Source organism: Lycorma delicatula, chromosome 4 (assembly GCF_047948215.1).
Source record: "Lycorma delicatula isolate Av1 chromosome 4, ASM4794821v1, whole genome shotgun sequence".
Taxonomy (NCBI): domain Eukaryota; kingdom Metazoa; phylum Arthropoda; class Insecta; order Hemiptera; family Fulgoridae; genus Lycorma; species Lycorma delicatula.
Window position 1 is genome coordinate 147,566,002 of NC_134458.1, and position 15,494 is coordinate 147,581,495.

The window sequence follows — 15,494 nt, forward strand, 5'->3', positions numbered from 1 at the left end:
TGTTTGTATTATATATATAAACTATTAATTACAAAATTTATTTTACACAAACAATTAAAAATAACTTAATAACATGAGCACGTAGTTACTAATTCTTCATCACGTTTTTAAAATATATTTATATAAACAATTTATTTTTCTCTTGTTTATACTTGCACTCACTCTCTGTATCATCACTTTCACACACTTTCAAATTCTTTTTAAGAAAATAACTAACAACTAATTCTAACTATGTTTTAATTAAATATAATGTAATAATAATCAATATGTCCATTTGAAAAAAGATTTAAATATGCAACAATGGGTGTTTTAATATACTGTACATAAATTATTTATTCACTTTTACATATATTATTAGCCCAATTACATAAAACTGGTTTATGTATAATAAAGAATAATAATAATAATCAGACCTTTCATCGTAATAAAAAAAAATTAATAATAATAAAAACACACAATGAATAGGTAAAAAATAATATAATTAAAAAAAACTAATAATAATCATAATAAAAGCAATAAAATTAAACATATATAATATTTATATACTTTTATTTATATTTATATGCGAGGGAAGGTCCGGAAATCACAAAAAGTGATTGATTGTACGATATTTACAAAAGGCCCGTGGGTCCAATAAATACAATATGATGTTGGCCATTCCTACTTCACAGTCGAAAAGCTCTGAGCGGCAGTTTGGTTTGATGCTACCCATGAGGTGAATACATCTCTGTAAAAAGGAATAAACATATAAGTAGCTCTGCTATAATAAAGAAAAATATTCGAAAAAAATTTCCAAAACTCAAAATTTTTATTAATTTTACTTCTAGGTTAACACCTATATCCTAAAAATGTAGACGTGATAATATGAATAACATTAACATGATGCACAATTCGAACAGTTTTAAGAATTTCTTTCCGCTCGTTCCTAACTGGTGCAAAAACAGTTTAATTTTTACTTAAATAAACTAAGAGTAGGATACCTTTGCCTAAATTAACATGGAGAATTGTGTTTTTCTACACTTACATACCACAGAGCCAGGCCAGTATATTCCTGTGGCATAATGAAGGTATACAATAAATGGGAATATAGATTATTTACTACCAGATTGTTGGAACTGGCTTTGGTATAATACGTGCAAGGAGGACTAGGAATACCCCCCCCCCACCCCACCAGACAAGGTTAAATATTAGGAGTAAGTGGAGGAATCTCGCAGCTTTGTTTTTACATGAGCAATGTGACTACCTAATCAAAATTATCTAGGTCAAAGAGCAGCTGTTTGCATAAAAAGAACTGTTCATAAATAAAGAAACTCACCAAAGTATTCTGGAGAGAGAATGAGAGGATAAAATGGAAGTGAGCAGTTATATACTCAAAAAAGGTAGCTCAAATATGGCTATTCAAGCTATTGTTAGCTCAAGCTTATTGTTATGGCTATTTCATATTGTCCAGGTTTTTCACCAGGAAACACTAGAACTTAGGGATAGCAATTGTACATGAAGACACCGTATCATTGCATATGTTAACTAACCAGTTCACAGAAACTCAGTTTTATTAAATATACAGAACACAAAGTGAAATCACAATCATAAATGAGCACAATGAAAGGATTAAACAAAATCTATATGTGACTAAGCTGATTTTATAGTATTAACCTTATTTTCTACAATTACTTAAAATGATAAAAGGGTTTTAAGGTAGTTTTTATTTATGGTGACGTGCGTAAGACAACCATTCATTGGTTATGTCAATACACCTACCAGGATCAAAGATAAAAAGTTAACTGCAAACATTAACTGGAACATAAGTTCCAGTTTAGAAAAAAAAATGAAAAAATCAGTTTCACAAGAACTTATTATTCAAGCATTTAGTAATTTTTTTTCAGAACCATCCAGTCAAATTAAAAAGCTTTGTTCTTGAATTTCACATAAAATATTTGTCCGATAGGTACAATGATAGATTTTTTTTTTAAATGTATCAGATGAATACAAGATTTTTGCTTTAATTTAAGGCATCAACAATTAATTTCTACTAATTTATTGAGAGATAATAATTTCTTCACAATTCTAAGAACTACATCATTTTAAAATTATTCATATTATTTTAATACTTTAACATAATGTACAGATTGTGATATTTATTCTTTTTTAAATATATATATGTTTTTTTAACAGTACCAAGAAATACAAAAAATTCCTTTCTTTAGATAAAAATGATTTACATTATTAAGTGCTATCTCAGAAATACTGATTGGAGGAAACTTTATACTTTATACCAGCCAGCCTGTCTAGCCAGAATCTGGACCCTCAGGGCCCAGGTGAACCCCGAAGCAAACAAAGGGGCTCCTTGGGGCCTACCCCAGGGCCACAGCTCGCCATTCCAGTGTTGCAGGAGATGATGCCTTGGACACCTGCTGAGCTTGGATTCGGTCATCATTACTGTCTACCCAGAGGGCTCTGCTCCCTGGACCCCTGCACTGTTCGTTATCCTTATGATTGAGAATACTGATAAATAACAATTAAAGTATCAAGGCTTTATAGAAACCTGAAAAAGAAACTAAATTAAAAGACAGAATAATAGTAGCTTTCTCTTTCTCTGTTTATCCTCCAGAACCACCGTAAGGTATTACTTCAGAAGATGAATGAGGTTGATATGTATAAATGTAAATGAGGTGTAGTCTTGTACAGTCTCAGGTTGACCATTCCTGAAATGTGTGGTTAATTGAAACCCAACCACCGAAGAACACTGGTATCATGATCTAGTATTCAAATCCATATAAAAGTAACTGCCTTTACTAGGATTTGTACCTAACAACTCTCGACTTCAAAATCAGCTGAATTGTGATGAGTTAACCACTAGACCAACCTCGTGGGCTAGAATAATAGTAGCTATGGTAGAAGTACACACACCTTTGATGACAAAAAATTCACAACTTATTTCTTCTTTGCCATGGAGGCAGGAATATAATGAAGTAGAAGGATTAATCTTTTTTCCTTAATAAACATTTTTAATTTAAGTGAGAGTACTTTTAATATTTTAACCTTCAAGGGAGGAGCTAGGGCCTCGTTTGTGGCTTAAAACCTTCCAAGGTATAATACAAATGTATCCTGAAAATCTGAAAGCAATCGATCGGTTGGTTCTTTGAGATTTATCAAAATGAAATATCTAAAAACCTTCTCAGTTATGCCAAGAAACATGGGTAAAAATTTGATTGCGATTGATAAGAGTAGTTTTTTTTTTGTTTATCCCAAACAAACCAAAAATCCTCTTTGTCTTTATATAATAACATAGCTTGAGCTGATGTCTCTTAATTATAACAATCAATGTTGATTTAAAGATTTACTACACCAGTGAATATTGATCTTTAAAAATTAAAAAAAACATCCACTTAAAGATTACTGTAACTTTATTATGTAATAAGACATATCTATACAATGAATTCTAATCAACAATAACCCCTCTGAACTCAGATTATGTTTCATTTTATACTACAGTTTTCTCTCTTTAATAAAAATAAAGATTAGAAACAATAATTTTTTTCTATAATTTTGGAAAAGATTGTTGTACACATATTTATGGATTTTCTTAAATTAGTTTTAAGTGAAAAATTCACTCTTATTTAGTACTCCACATGGATTTTGTAATTTTGTGAAGGGTTTATAGATTCCAATGTTTTAAATGTACTATGTTCTTTATCAGCAGGAATTTGATTTGTTTATAATATTACGTAGCTCAAATGTAAGTATCAGAATTGTCAATTCAGTTTAATAGTCTTCAAAAGAAAAATTACACAACTATAAAAACTAAATATAAATAAAAATGAAAATAAACCTGTTTGTATTCATTGAATCATATATTAAATTTACATTAAATAAACAAAATCATACATCTGAGTCATACTGAAATCAGATAGTTCAGTGCTGGTACCTCTACATGTAAAAATGAAGTCTCAATACTACAAAAATAGTATTGGATATGTGAAAACAGGATAAAAACTAGTTACGCAAAAATGTAACCACTGAAATCCTCATTAGGGGTCAATCCATTTGAAGTGACCCACGGGTCACTTAAAAAAAAAAAACTGAAATTTACCCATTTGTTTTTTACATGTCTCAGGACCTTAAAACTATTTTTTTTTATTTAAGCAGTTTACCTGTGGCAGCCATTTTTGTTACAGTGCACACACCTATTTTTGTGATTGTAAGGGTTTACAGAAAAAAATCGTAACTAAAAAGGTCCTGGAAGGATGAAACAAAAGCAATTTAATAATATTTTGTCACAGTAAAAGATTGATCCACAGTTTATTTACCTATCTCTCTTCTTTCTATGAGAAAATTACCAAGAAAGTTGAACACGAAAAACGGTGAAATTTCACTTTTGGTAATTTTTTTCAAGAGGCAGGGATGGCATAAAAATTTGAATTATTATTTTGTATGTAGGTATATGTTAGTAGTTTTACCATAAATAATATTAATGGCGATATACTTACCCCTAAATTTATGAATTTTTAGAAACTATTTTTTTTCTTTAATTCAAACTTTGGCTTCAAACAATTCTGATGGGGCTGGATATAAAAATCTCAAATTTACAAACTTAGTGTTTTTGTAATTTTTATGTCAAATAAAAAAGTTTCTTGTGTAGCAGTACTAATAAAAAAGTTATAACCTCTCAAAAATCATGAAACAACTGTTAAAAGCAATACCATTTTGACTCACTAAATAATTGCTCCAAGGGGGTTTCTTGTCTTCTTGACACAGTAATATTTTTATACTTATTATTATAGTTGAAATAGACTTGTTTGAACCATTCAATTGCAGTGTTATGTTATAACCGATGCTTGAAGTAATTTCCAGTCACAAAAATTCATGTTGCAACATGCTCATTTATACTTGTTGCATGATTTAGCTTTGCAGTTACAGACTGACCAGTCTGTAACTGCATTTGAGACACTATACAATATATAATACAATACAATACAATACAATTCAATCCACCTTTACCCTGAAGTACACAGTAACTGAACAATGGCCACATTTTTAACAAATATATGGGGGAATAAGAGAGATTTATTAGTTATTAAGACTGTACCACCCATATATTTCCTATCAAATATAATCAATGATTTTAATACATATTCAAATTTATTATGTATCGCTTAATATCTAATTATATATTGTTGCCATATACATGCGAAGCTTCATATCGGCAAGTACAATACTAGTCAACGGGAATACAGTATGCCTACAAACCTGCACAAGTGCCACTCCCCAACAAGCTAGCTGACCAACTCTCCCACCACAGCGGTGTTGAGGTTCACCATTCACAGAATGGTGAAGAAATTCTCTCGCCGGTCTAACGTGGGATCTCCCGGCGGTTGCCAACATCTCCGCCGGAGCAGCAAGCCTAGCCGGGCCGCCGAGAGAACTGCTGGGTATGCATGCTACCTTCTCGGACTTTAAGCGCCCTGGCCGGCGAGCCCATCAGCAGAAGCCGGCCCAGAGTGGGATCGCACGAGGAGAACCGCCTCGGCCGAGCCAGGGGAAGACGACCGACGCCGATTGCTACTGCTGGGCACGACTGCCACGTTGTAGTGGGGACCCAACTGCCGCTGAGGCGAAGCTCGGTCCGATTTAAACGGGCGAGCCGCAACCTCCCGACTATAAACGGACCGATATCGCCGAAGACCAGCTTCCGGATCCAACAGCCCTTCTCAGGGCTACTTCCCAAAACACACAAATGGCCCTTTTCAGAGAGCATTACTACAAAAACCTCGGCCATTTTCAGTCCTGCCATAAGGTGCCACGGTTTTATAACCGTGCCACGGTTATATGGCACCGTGCCAGTCACGGTGCCATAAGGTTTTAAGGTGCCACGAGCCGTCGAAGCCAATCGGCGACAGAGACGTCCAATGTGGCGCGAAGATCGTCTGGACGAAAAGACTGGATCTAGTCACGTCTTTGTCGACCACATGTTAGCCGACAAACACACAAGGGGCCCAACAACATTACTACCTGATTGCGGGCATCCGTGCATCATTTCTGTCAGTGATAACGGCAACCTTCAGCGGCCTGCCACATGACGATCCAAAACTGATCCTCTCTCATCTACAAACTCAACTACAAGAAAAGAGAATGCCTGTGGAGCAATGAGCGGAATACGCCGAAGGGCAGCTGAAAGGAGATGCTCTATCTTGTGGCAGACAATACAAAGACCTACAACTCGATTGGCCCGAGTTCATCGACCGATTTCGGCATCAATATAACCACCCTCAAACAACTGCCAAGCTGTGGTTCCAACTTTATGGACGAACGCAAGTGGCTAATGAACCAGTGGAGTTTTTCCTGTTGCAGAAGAGGAAACTCATTCACCGACTAACTCCAGGTAGTGAAGTTACCTTTCTACCAGTACTGCTGGAGCAGCACACCTTATGAGGTGAAGACAAGACTGAAGACGGTGTTGAAGCGACACCAGGAGTATTTTCCAGCATTCCCTTGCAACCGACACGGTCAACAGTACATGAGATTCAACTTCGGGAAGGAAGCCGGCCGTTTCCCTCCGGTGGTCATTGTTAAAAAGAAGAAATCTTCACTACGTTTTTGTGAAGGCTTTCACCGACTGAACGAAATCACTGAAGATGTAGATTCACTACTGCTACTGATCTATGAAACTATTAGACTTGGGAAGCGCTCGCGTCTTCTCGACAATCGACCTTAAAAGTGGCTATTGGCAGACACCCCTGGAAGAATCAAACGGTTTACAGCCTTTTCAGTTCCAGATGGCGGCCGATACCAGTTCCGAATAATGCCGTTTGGCTCGAAAAATGCACCCAGCATATTCCAGCATCTTATGAAGAACGTTCTCACTGGCCTCCTCCGCCAGTGCTGACTGGTCTACCTGGACGTCATTGTTTACAGCAGTAGCTGGGAAGAACACTTACGCCCCCTAGATTTGGTGCTGGAACGCCTACAACTTTACTATCTGACATGCTCTTTGGAGAAATGCTAATTTGGCGGAGAAGAGGTATCATTTTTGGGCCATAAAATATACCCACGGGTAATATTCCGGAGAAGCAACACCTACGGACCATCACAAGATTCCCGGGTCAAGAAAAGACCTGCAGAAGTTTTTCGGCACTTATAACTGGCTGCGAAAATATATAGAAAGATTTTCACAACTTTCTGCGCCGCTGACTGACCTGCTGCGGGGAAAACACTGGAAATGGAAAGACACTGCAGAGCTAGCAAGTTTCCGTCGCTGTGTGCTCTTTGTGGAGAGAGGGCACAAATGAGACGGCTGTCCCAAGAAGAATGAGGGATCGAATTGTCAATTATAAGAAACTGTGCAAAGGGACTAAGTACTCTTCGGACAGTAAGGACTGTGCGTCTTACTTAAGAGCTGTCGAGATGGTCATGGTTAATTTCGGACAGTTGAATGCTCAGGGTGCTTACATTGCGCAGATTGAATTAGGTGAGGTTGGAGAAGTAAAGGTTCTCTATCATGCACATTAATTCTATTATTTCTAAACCTTTCACACCATTTTCGGACGCTTCTTTTTTGTCATATTATCACCGTACACAGCAACCAACTTCCTATGAATTTTAGCCAGCTTAACGTTTTGATGGTTTAAAAAACGTATGACCACGTATTTCACAATTCGCGGCAACATCGATTTTCCTATTCATTTTATAACGTAACAACTCACACGTAATCAAAGACAGTACAACGCGACAACTTACAGAAAATGCAGAGTGTGCATTACTAGCGTGGCCATGAATGACATAGGTTCGCCAAACTTAAAGAGACAAACTTCCCAGCGATCTTTACTTTAGAGATCTCCCTTGTAGTTAAAAAGTGATTTTTTAGTCCTGTACCCAATTTTAAATGTAATTTAAGAAAGGGAAATTTAGGTGGAATAAAATAATGTATTTGTTACTTACAAAAGAGATTTAATAAAAAGCTATTACATAATTGTTAAAGAATATGCTCAAAATCCCCACCCCTTGCGGTTACACACGCACGGATCTTTTCAACATATTAGCAGAAACCTTTTTAAGAGTTCAATTGGAAATATTTCTGATTAAGTCTGTAATATTGACTTAAAGTTCATCAATAGTGTGAGGATTGTTTTTGAAGGCTAATATAGCCTCACAAAAAGTAGTCAGGAGATGTGAAATCTGGGGACCTTGGAGGCCATAAGCCCTTGCTAATTATTCGATCATCAAAAAACTCTCGCAGAAAATGCATGGTTTCTCGAGACGTGTGGCATGTAGCGGCGTCTTGCTAAAACCAGCAATACCGTTCTTGAGGTAACAGGAGGGATACAAATTGGCGCACAATATTCCTGTATACTTCACCATTTACTGTCTGTTCGAAGAATACGGGTCCGACTCTACGATGACGAGATATCGCACACCTCACACCAATTTTTTCAGGATGGAAAGATTTGTCTTGTAAAGCGTTAGGATTTTCAACCGCCCAAATTCGACTGTTCACATAACCATCGAGATGGATCCAAGCTTCATCACTAAAGAACACTGTGTTTAAAAATTCGATTCCGTTATCGTTTACGAGAAACCTAAACCAACGGCAATATTGCAATCGCTTGTTTAAATCTGGAGGCTGAAGCTCTTGGACTAATCGTACACGATACGGATACAATTTCAATTTTTTAGCAGCTTTCTGAACACTCGAATATGACAAACTAACTCGCGTGGAAAGTTTTCGTAAACTTTTCCGTGGAGAATTGAGCAATCTTGTTTTCACAAGTTCTCTAAAACGTCATCTGTCAAGCGAGTTGGTCGATCACTACGTTTTCTGTCGCAAACACTACCTGTCTCTCAAAATCGGTTTGCTAGCCTAGAAATTGACATTTTTTCTGGCGGAGGAACACCAACAAATTTAATTTGAAATGATTCTTTTACACTCGCGTACGATTTCGTAGCAAAATATTGTTCAAGAATGAAAACTCGTTCTATGGTAAAAGACATTCTGTTCGTAACAGGACCGGAAAAGGCACAAAACTTTACATATCTCAAGGAGAATCAACTCACACTGCCGTATCTATACCGGTTGAGTAGCGCTACCAACTTCGTCCCTCGCGAATTGCTTACCGCTCAAAAATTCTTTCAATTTCCCAAACAAATGATATTCAGAAGGAGCTAAGTCTGGACTATATGGTGGGTACTCATAAATTTCCCACCCAAATGTTCTCTGTAAATCACGTGTCGGACCCGCAACATGTGGACGTACATTATCGTGCAGCAGGGCAACGCCGTCGGTCAGGCGCCCACGTCGCTGATTGTGAATGGCGCGCCGTAACTTACGTAGAGATTTGCAGTAGATTTCTGCATTTATAGTCGTTCCACATGGCATGAAATCAATCAGCAGTATACCAAACCTATCCCAGACCATCAGTTTGCGTCCAGGTGACTGTGGCATGACCCTTTCTTAGAAAAAAATTACGAGACATTAACAATTGGGTAACAGGACTAAAAATCACCCTGTAGTAAATAAAAGTTAGATGAATTACATCTACAGTTACATTATAAATAAAATAATACTGTCATATTTCAGGATCATTTAAGGACATTTGTCTCTTAAAACTCTTCCGCCTTTCATAAACCATAACATTATGATTCAACATACAGATGATTAAGGATGGAGATACAGAAATGTATTCATGAAAGTAAAAGACAGATGAACAGCTACCAAAGGATTATACAATTGTGATAATACTTATACTGAAGAACTGTAATCCAAATATAGGTAAGCAATGACCTGTTCAATTTCACACCAAGCAGTCTGGATATGTTATTCATTAAACCAAACAACTAAAATCTAATTATCTTATAGTAAAATATAATTCCAGTATACAGGAATCCTTTGATTTACGCGATTAATTCATTCCAGAAAATTGTTGCGTAAATCAAAACTGTTTTCTCAAAAAAGGTGTAAAGTACAGTATAGTATCTGGACGTGTACATATTTAGTAGGCTATATTCGTAATTCTTTTCGCAGGCAAAAGACGCAGAAGTTTTAGACGATTTGACTAAACATGCTTTATTTAATAGAATATAAATCGAATTCAATACAATAAATATGATTACATACAGTACAGTATTGTAGAAACAAAGTAAAAAATATAAGAATAATAAACTACAAAAGAAAAATCATATTACAGTACAGTATTATTAAAAAAATAGTTACCTTACAATAAACGTACATAGGCCTAAATACAATAAGGAATATTAAAAAAAAAACTTGTGATTTAGTTCAGCTTTGGTTTCTTAAAATAACTGTGTTCAGTTTACTCTGCTTTATTGATAGTTGCAACTGATCTAGCACCATCTTGTAGCATATCGTATTACCTAAGTCCATTTACAACTTTCGTAATTCGTTCTCGATCAGGATCATTTTCAGTTACATAATTACAAATTTTTTCGATGAATCATAATTCCTCCTGTAATCCTTTTACTGTTAATTGTGGCTGTGAAATGGAGGATGAGGTTGAAGGTTCACCATTGTCGATTTTTGATGGCCCTGCTACCCGAATTGTCATCTAGTAGCTCATTTGGCAACTCGGCTAGTGCTAACAAGTCTTCATTTCCTAAAAGTTGTTTATCTTCTTCCACTAGTTCATTTATATCTTCAGCATTAACTTCCACCCCTATACTGCTGGCAAGTTGCACATCTTCATTTTTAATAGTACCTGTAATTTCTTGTCCATCGAATGCAGTTTGATCTTGATACAGCTTGTAACATACTCCACACATAATACTCTCTTCGATTTCTTTCAAAGCTTCGTCAACATTCCGTACAGAAAGAAGGATGTTATATATTTTTTCCAGAACGTTCGAAAATTACAGATCTCATTGCTTGAACTGTTAGTCGCAGAAACCACCTCAGAAATTTTTTTTTTTTTTTTAAGATAGTAAGCCTTGAATGTGGCTGGCTATCAGTTCTTGACTAAATGGCTTGTGATGTATTTGCAGGCATATAAACTACTTTTACATGTGAATTAATTGCTTCCAATTCCTCGGAGCTTGGATATTCAGGAGCGTAATCGAGCAATAGAACGACTTTGTGTGCGATATTTTTTCCTGTACAAAAATCTTTGAGTTGCAGACTAAAACAATTCTTAAATAGGTCAAAAAAAAAAAAAATGCGCCTCGTTACCCATGCTTTTTGGTTGGATGTCCAATACACGGGTACAGATTGTTTGTTAATTCCTTTAAAATCATGGGGATTTTCTAAGTGATATACAAGCAACGGTTTTAGTTTAGAGTTACCCTTCGCTTTTCCTCCAAGTAAAAGTGTGAATCGATCTTTAGATAATTTAAAATCGGGCATATGGCGTTCTTATTTTGCGATAAAAGTACGTTTAGACATCTTTTTCCAAAAAATTGCCGTTTCGCCAACATTAAATAGTAGCTGTGACGTGTATCCTCCTTCTTTCATGATAATTTGTAAATCTTTTTCAGTTTTTCGACTTCTTCATTTGCACTGGCTGCTCCACCTTGGATCAAAATTTTATGCAGGTTTGAAAGTTTTTTTAAATTTTCAAACCATCCTGTGCTTGCATTGAATGGGTTGATATCTTCAGCATTGTATTTAAGTCTTAATAGTTCATGCAAACTTAACGCTCTTTCACGAATCATGGGAATACGACGTTGAGTACAATCTTCTATGAAAATATTCAATAGTTTTTCAAGTTCAACTATTTTTTAAAGGAGATCATAAATAAGACATTCGTGAAGTCTGAAGAGGACTAGCATTTTTTCCAGAAATCATAATTGTATCCTTATTTTAATTATCCTTATTATTATTGAACGAATTGTTGATTCGACAAGGCCAACATAATTTGCGATATCAATGTTACGTAAAACATCATGATGTTTTTTATCATCTCCAACTTTGCCTCAAGAGTGTTAGTTTTCCTTTTCTTTCCCATAGTATAAGGTCAGACATAGTTAAAAACACGAAAAATAAAAAGATAATACGTAAATAATTCACAATAAAATTCTAAAATATCTCGCACAATAAATTACAATATTGCATGTAGTGTAGCCTTTGCATTACGCCCTGAACACAGATCGATCAGAATACTTATATACTACACGGTAATATAACTAAGATAGAATAACGCAACTCAACATATTCTCTGAACAGCTAATTGACTGTGATCATTAAAATGTCTATAAACCAAACACTTAAGTGTTACCAACCTAATATACTTCCGTATGCTATTATTGAAAGGGAAAACCTGTTTCATTGTTTATCGCATTACACGTCCGTGTAGTGCATGTATAAGTCATATATGTCATATTGCACGTATAAGTCCGTGTAAATTGTTTACCGAAAATCCTTTTTAAGAATCCTTTCACGAATATTATTTTACACCTTATGTACAGTAATTCTGATTGCGTTAATTCAAAACCAGATCCGCGTTAAGTCAAGGGGCAGTGTTATAAAATCAACCGTGCAAATTCAAAATCGCATTAAACCAAAGGATTACTGTATAGAAGGCTAAAAAATAATGCTTCAAAACACTTTTCTTTTTTTACCAACATACTTCATGTTCTCGATTTTCTCTAGAAGAGGATTTGAGGAGAAACACAGATAAGTGTAATGTTAAGAATTTTCCCAGTAAAAAAGTTCAGCTTAGTGGTCTTGATTGCGCTCCCGGTAATTTGATATCCAACAAAAATAAAAATATTAAATTTGACCGTTTGGAATTAAATACTGATTTGGTTACTGCACACACTAAAAACAAAAAGAGGGCTCGTTCTGTTAGCAGTTCAAACCTTCAATCACTACTGCTGATATAAAAAATTAGTGTAAAGATCTTAATTTAGCTTTTTTTAAATATACTGAATTAAAACCTAAATTTGCTACTTACAATTTATTCCATGTTATGTCAATGATTCGAAATTTATGAAGATTAATAACCCGGATCTATGGGCTGAGGGTATTCTTACTGCCCCTATCTTTGATACATTTAATAATGTTTTAAATGATAGTTTGCCGGCCAGAGAAGGATGGCTTTCTTATCGAATCATAAGACTAGTTTAATGCTATTATATCAAAATGTTTGAGGCTTCAGAACTATATCGGACAAGCTTTTTGTATCTCTAGCGAGATATGACTTCAATGTTCAATGTCCTTACGACATGGTTCAATGATATTCATTGTGATGCAGATTTCTTCCCTGAATCATATAAGATCTACCGTTTGGATAGAGATTATGCAGTTTCAGACTGTAAGCGGGTAGTGGATCCCATTTAGTCACTGTGTATGTTCGGCGGACTGACCTAGAACTTTCACTTGAGATTGTTTCCAAGTACAACTTTCTTAAGTTTCCAACATCTGGAATGAAGAGCCTTCTAATTGGTGTCCATTATTTTTCTCCAGCTGTTCAACCTGCTGTGATGCAACAGTATTTTGCATCTACTACACTAGTATTCCACAACATCTATTTATATGCAAAACGAAGGGCTGGATTAACATTTAACCTCGTCGATACCTTAATCTCTCTTTTGTTGATCTTGAATCTCAGATGGCTCGACATGATAGCTAACAACTGAATCTCAATTTTACCATTTGTTGAAACAGCTCCATCTAAAAGTGTAGTTCACCCTGATAAGTTTCATCCTCCATTTTCTGCTTTTATTAAGAAATCTGAATTTCTTTACTACTGTGAACAATGTCCAACATAATTTTAGCAGGAGTGACTTTCTAGGCCTGTATTCTGATGTGGCAGAAACTGATTTGTCTGGAGTTCTCCTGAGTTGTTCTCTTGATCAAGCTGTCAATAAATTTATCAGGTCATTTTTGATGCTATAGATGGATATGTATCCTTTTGTTTGCTGTCATCCTTCCAGATTTTCTCCTTGGTTTTCTGCTGATTTCTGTTAATTTTACTGATTAATAAGAAAAACAAGGCTCATTGATGGTATAAACACTCTGGTCTTTTGTCTGATTACAATGCTTTGTGAGCTTTGTAAAAGGTAAAAATTGCTCTCTGACAAGATAAACTATATCAGGCTCATTATTGTGAGATTAATTTTAATGATAAACTTACTTGGTTTTGGAGAATATATTATCCACATATTATCAAAGGAGTTAGTCTGTTGATCGCTCCTGCCCTTAACTCCATTTGCAATTGGAGTTTGCAATCCAGTATTTTTTCTTCCCTTAGGAAGAAGGCAACTGTCATACCTATTCCTAAACCTGGTCCATGTATAATAAATAATTTTTGTCCTATCTCCATATTAAGCTCTTTTTTCCAAAATCATAGAAAAAATAGTCTGTTTCCATTTTTACTGTCATATCCAACCACTTACACCAATCATCTACACGAATTTATGGAGAACTGCTTGACAACATTTAACCTCAACCCCTTTCTTGACTTCATGGGGTGACTTCATTTTTAGAGGGGCAAGGTCAGGTAGATGCTACCTACTTTGATTTCCAAAAGGTGTTCAACAAGATGCCCTAATATACTTCTTTGTAAACTGAGACATTATGGTTTAAGCGAAAGCCTGATTTTTTGGATTGCCTCAAACCTTTAAGGAAGATTTTCTATTCACTATGCAGGTGTGACGTCTTCTCATGAGTTCGTTGCTTCTTTTGAAGTTCCTCAGGACTCTCTAATTTGGGTCGCTTTTTTTAATTTTTATGAATGATGTGTCGGTGGTTATCTAAGATGTCATTGAAATTTATGCAAATGATCTAAGATTTATCATTCAGTCTCTTCTGAGCACAACCATCTTCTGATACAGAATAATATTAATGCTGTTTACAACTGAGCATAGGTTAACAAAATGCCTTCAACTTTGAATAACATCCTTCAAGTTCAATTCTCCAGAAAAACCAATCTTTCTCATCAAGTTTACTCCATTGGTGGTGAGCCTATAGAATTGAACAGAGTAAATGATCTCGGAGTCTTATTATACACCAAGCTTTATTTAAAAGGTCATATGGATGAAATTGTTAGTAAGGTGAAGCGCAACCTTGGGCTGATTAAATGGCTTGCAAGACCATTTCAAAATCCAAACTCTTGTCTGACATTTAACAAATTTTAACTCGGAGTCAACTGGAATATTCCACTACCACCTGGAACAGACAACATTCACTGCAGAAATGATACAGTGTTCTGGATAATTTCTTACATTAAGCATCTCTGATACGTGTCAGCGGTTGGATTTGCCATCCTTGTACAGTAAAAGAAATTTTTTCACTTTGTTCTTTTTTATAAAAATATTCATGGCCTTAATACTATTCCTGGCAGTGTCTCAATCAGAACTCCAATAACTAATGTTAGAAATTTCTTTCCATTTAGTCTGCAGCTAAAAATTATATTTCTGCCTTCCACAGCATGGTCACTTCAGAATATCTGAAAAATGAGATTGACTTCTTCCAGTTTTTCAAACAATAAATGCAGGATTTGAAGATGATTCTATAAGTTTAACCTGGAAATGATTTTAGATTGACTAAA

At 35.4% G+C, this 15,494-nt stretch overlaps 1 protein-coding gene across 6 annotated transcripts in view; it reads right to left on the minus strand.

Moving 5' to 3' along the window:
• Nucleotides 1–15,494, minus strand: part of LOC142323940 (uncharacterized) — a 36,023-nt gene that overhangs the window by 13,866 nt on the left and 6,663 nt on the right. For 3 of the 6 annotated variants that reach the window (XR_012756179.1, XM_075364328.1, XM_075364329.1), the window contains exon 2: nucleotides 547–727. The exons of 1 other annotated variant lie outside the window; for it this stretch is intronic. The gene's annotated coding sequence lies outside the window, so the exon portion shown is untranslated. Of the gene's footprint in view, nucleotides 1–546; nucleotides 728–12,569; nucleotides 12,761–15,494 lie in introns of all 6 variants that reach the window. 2 more of the 6 variants (XM_075364330.1, XM_075364331.1) reach the window with 1 other exon arrangement.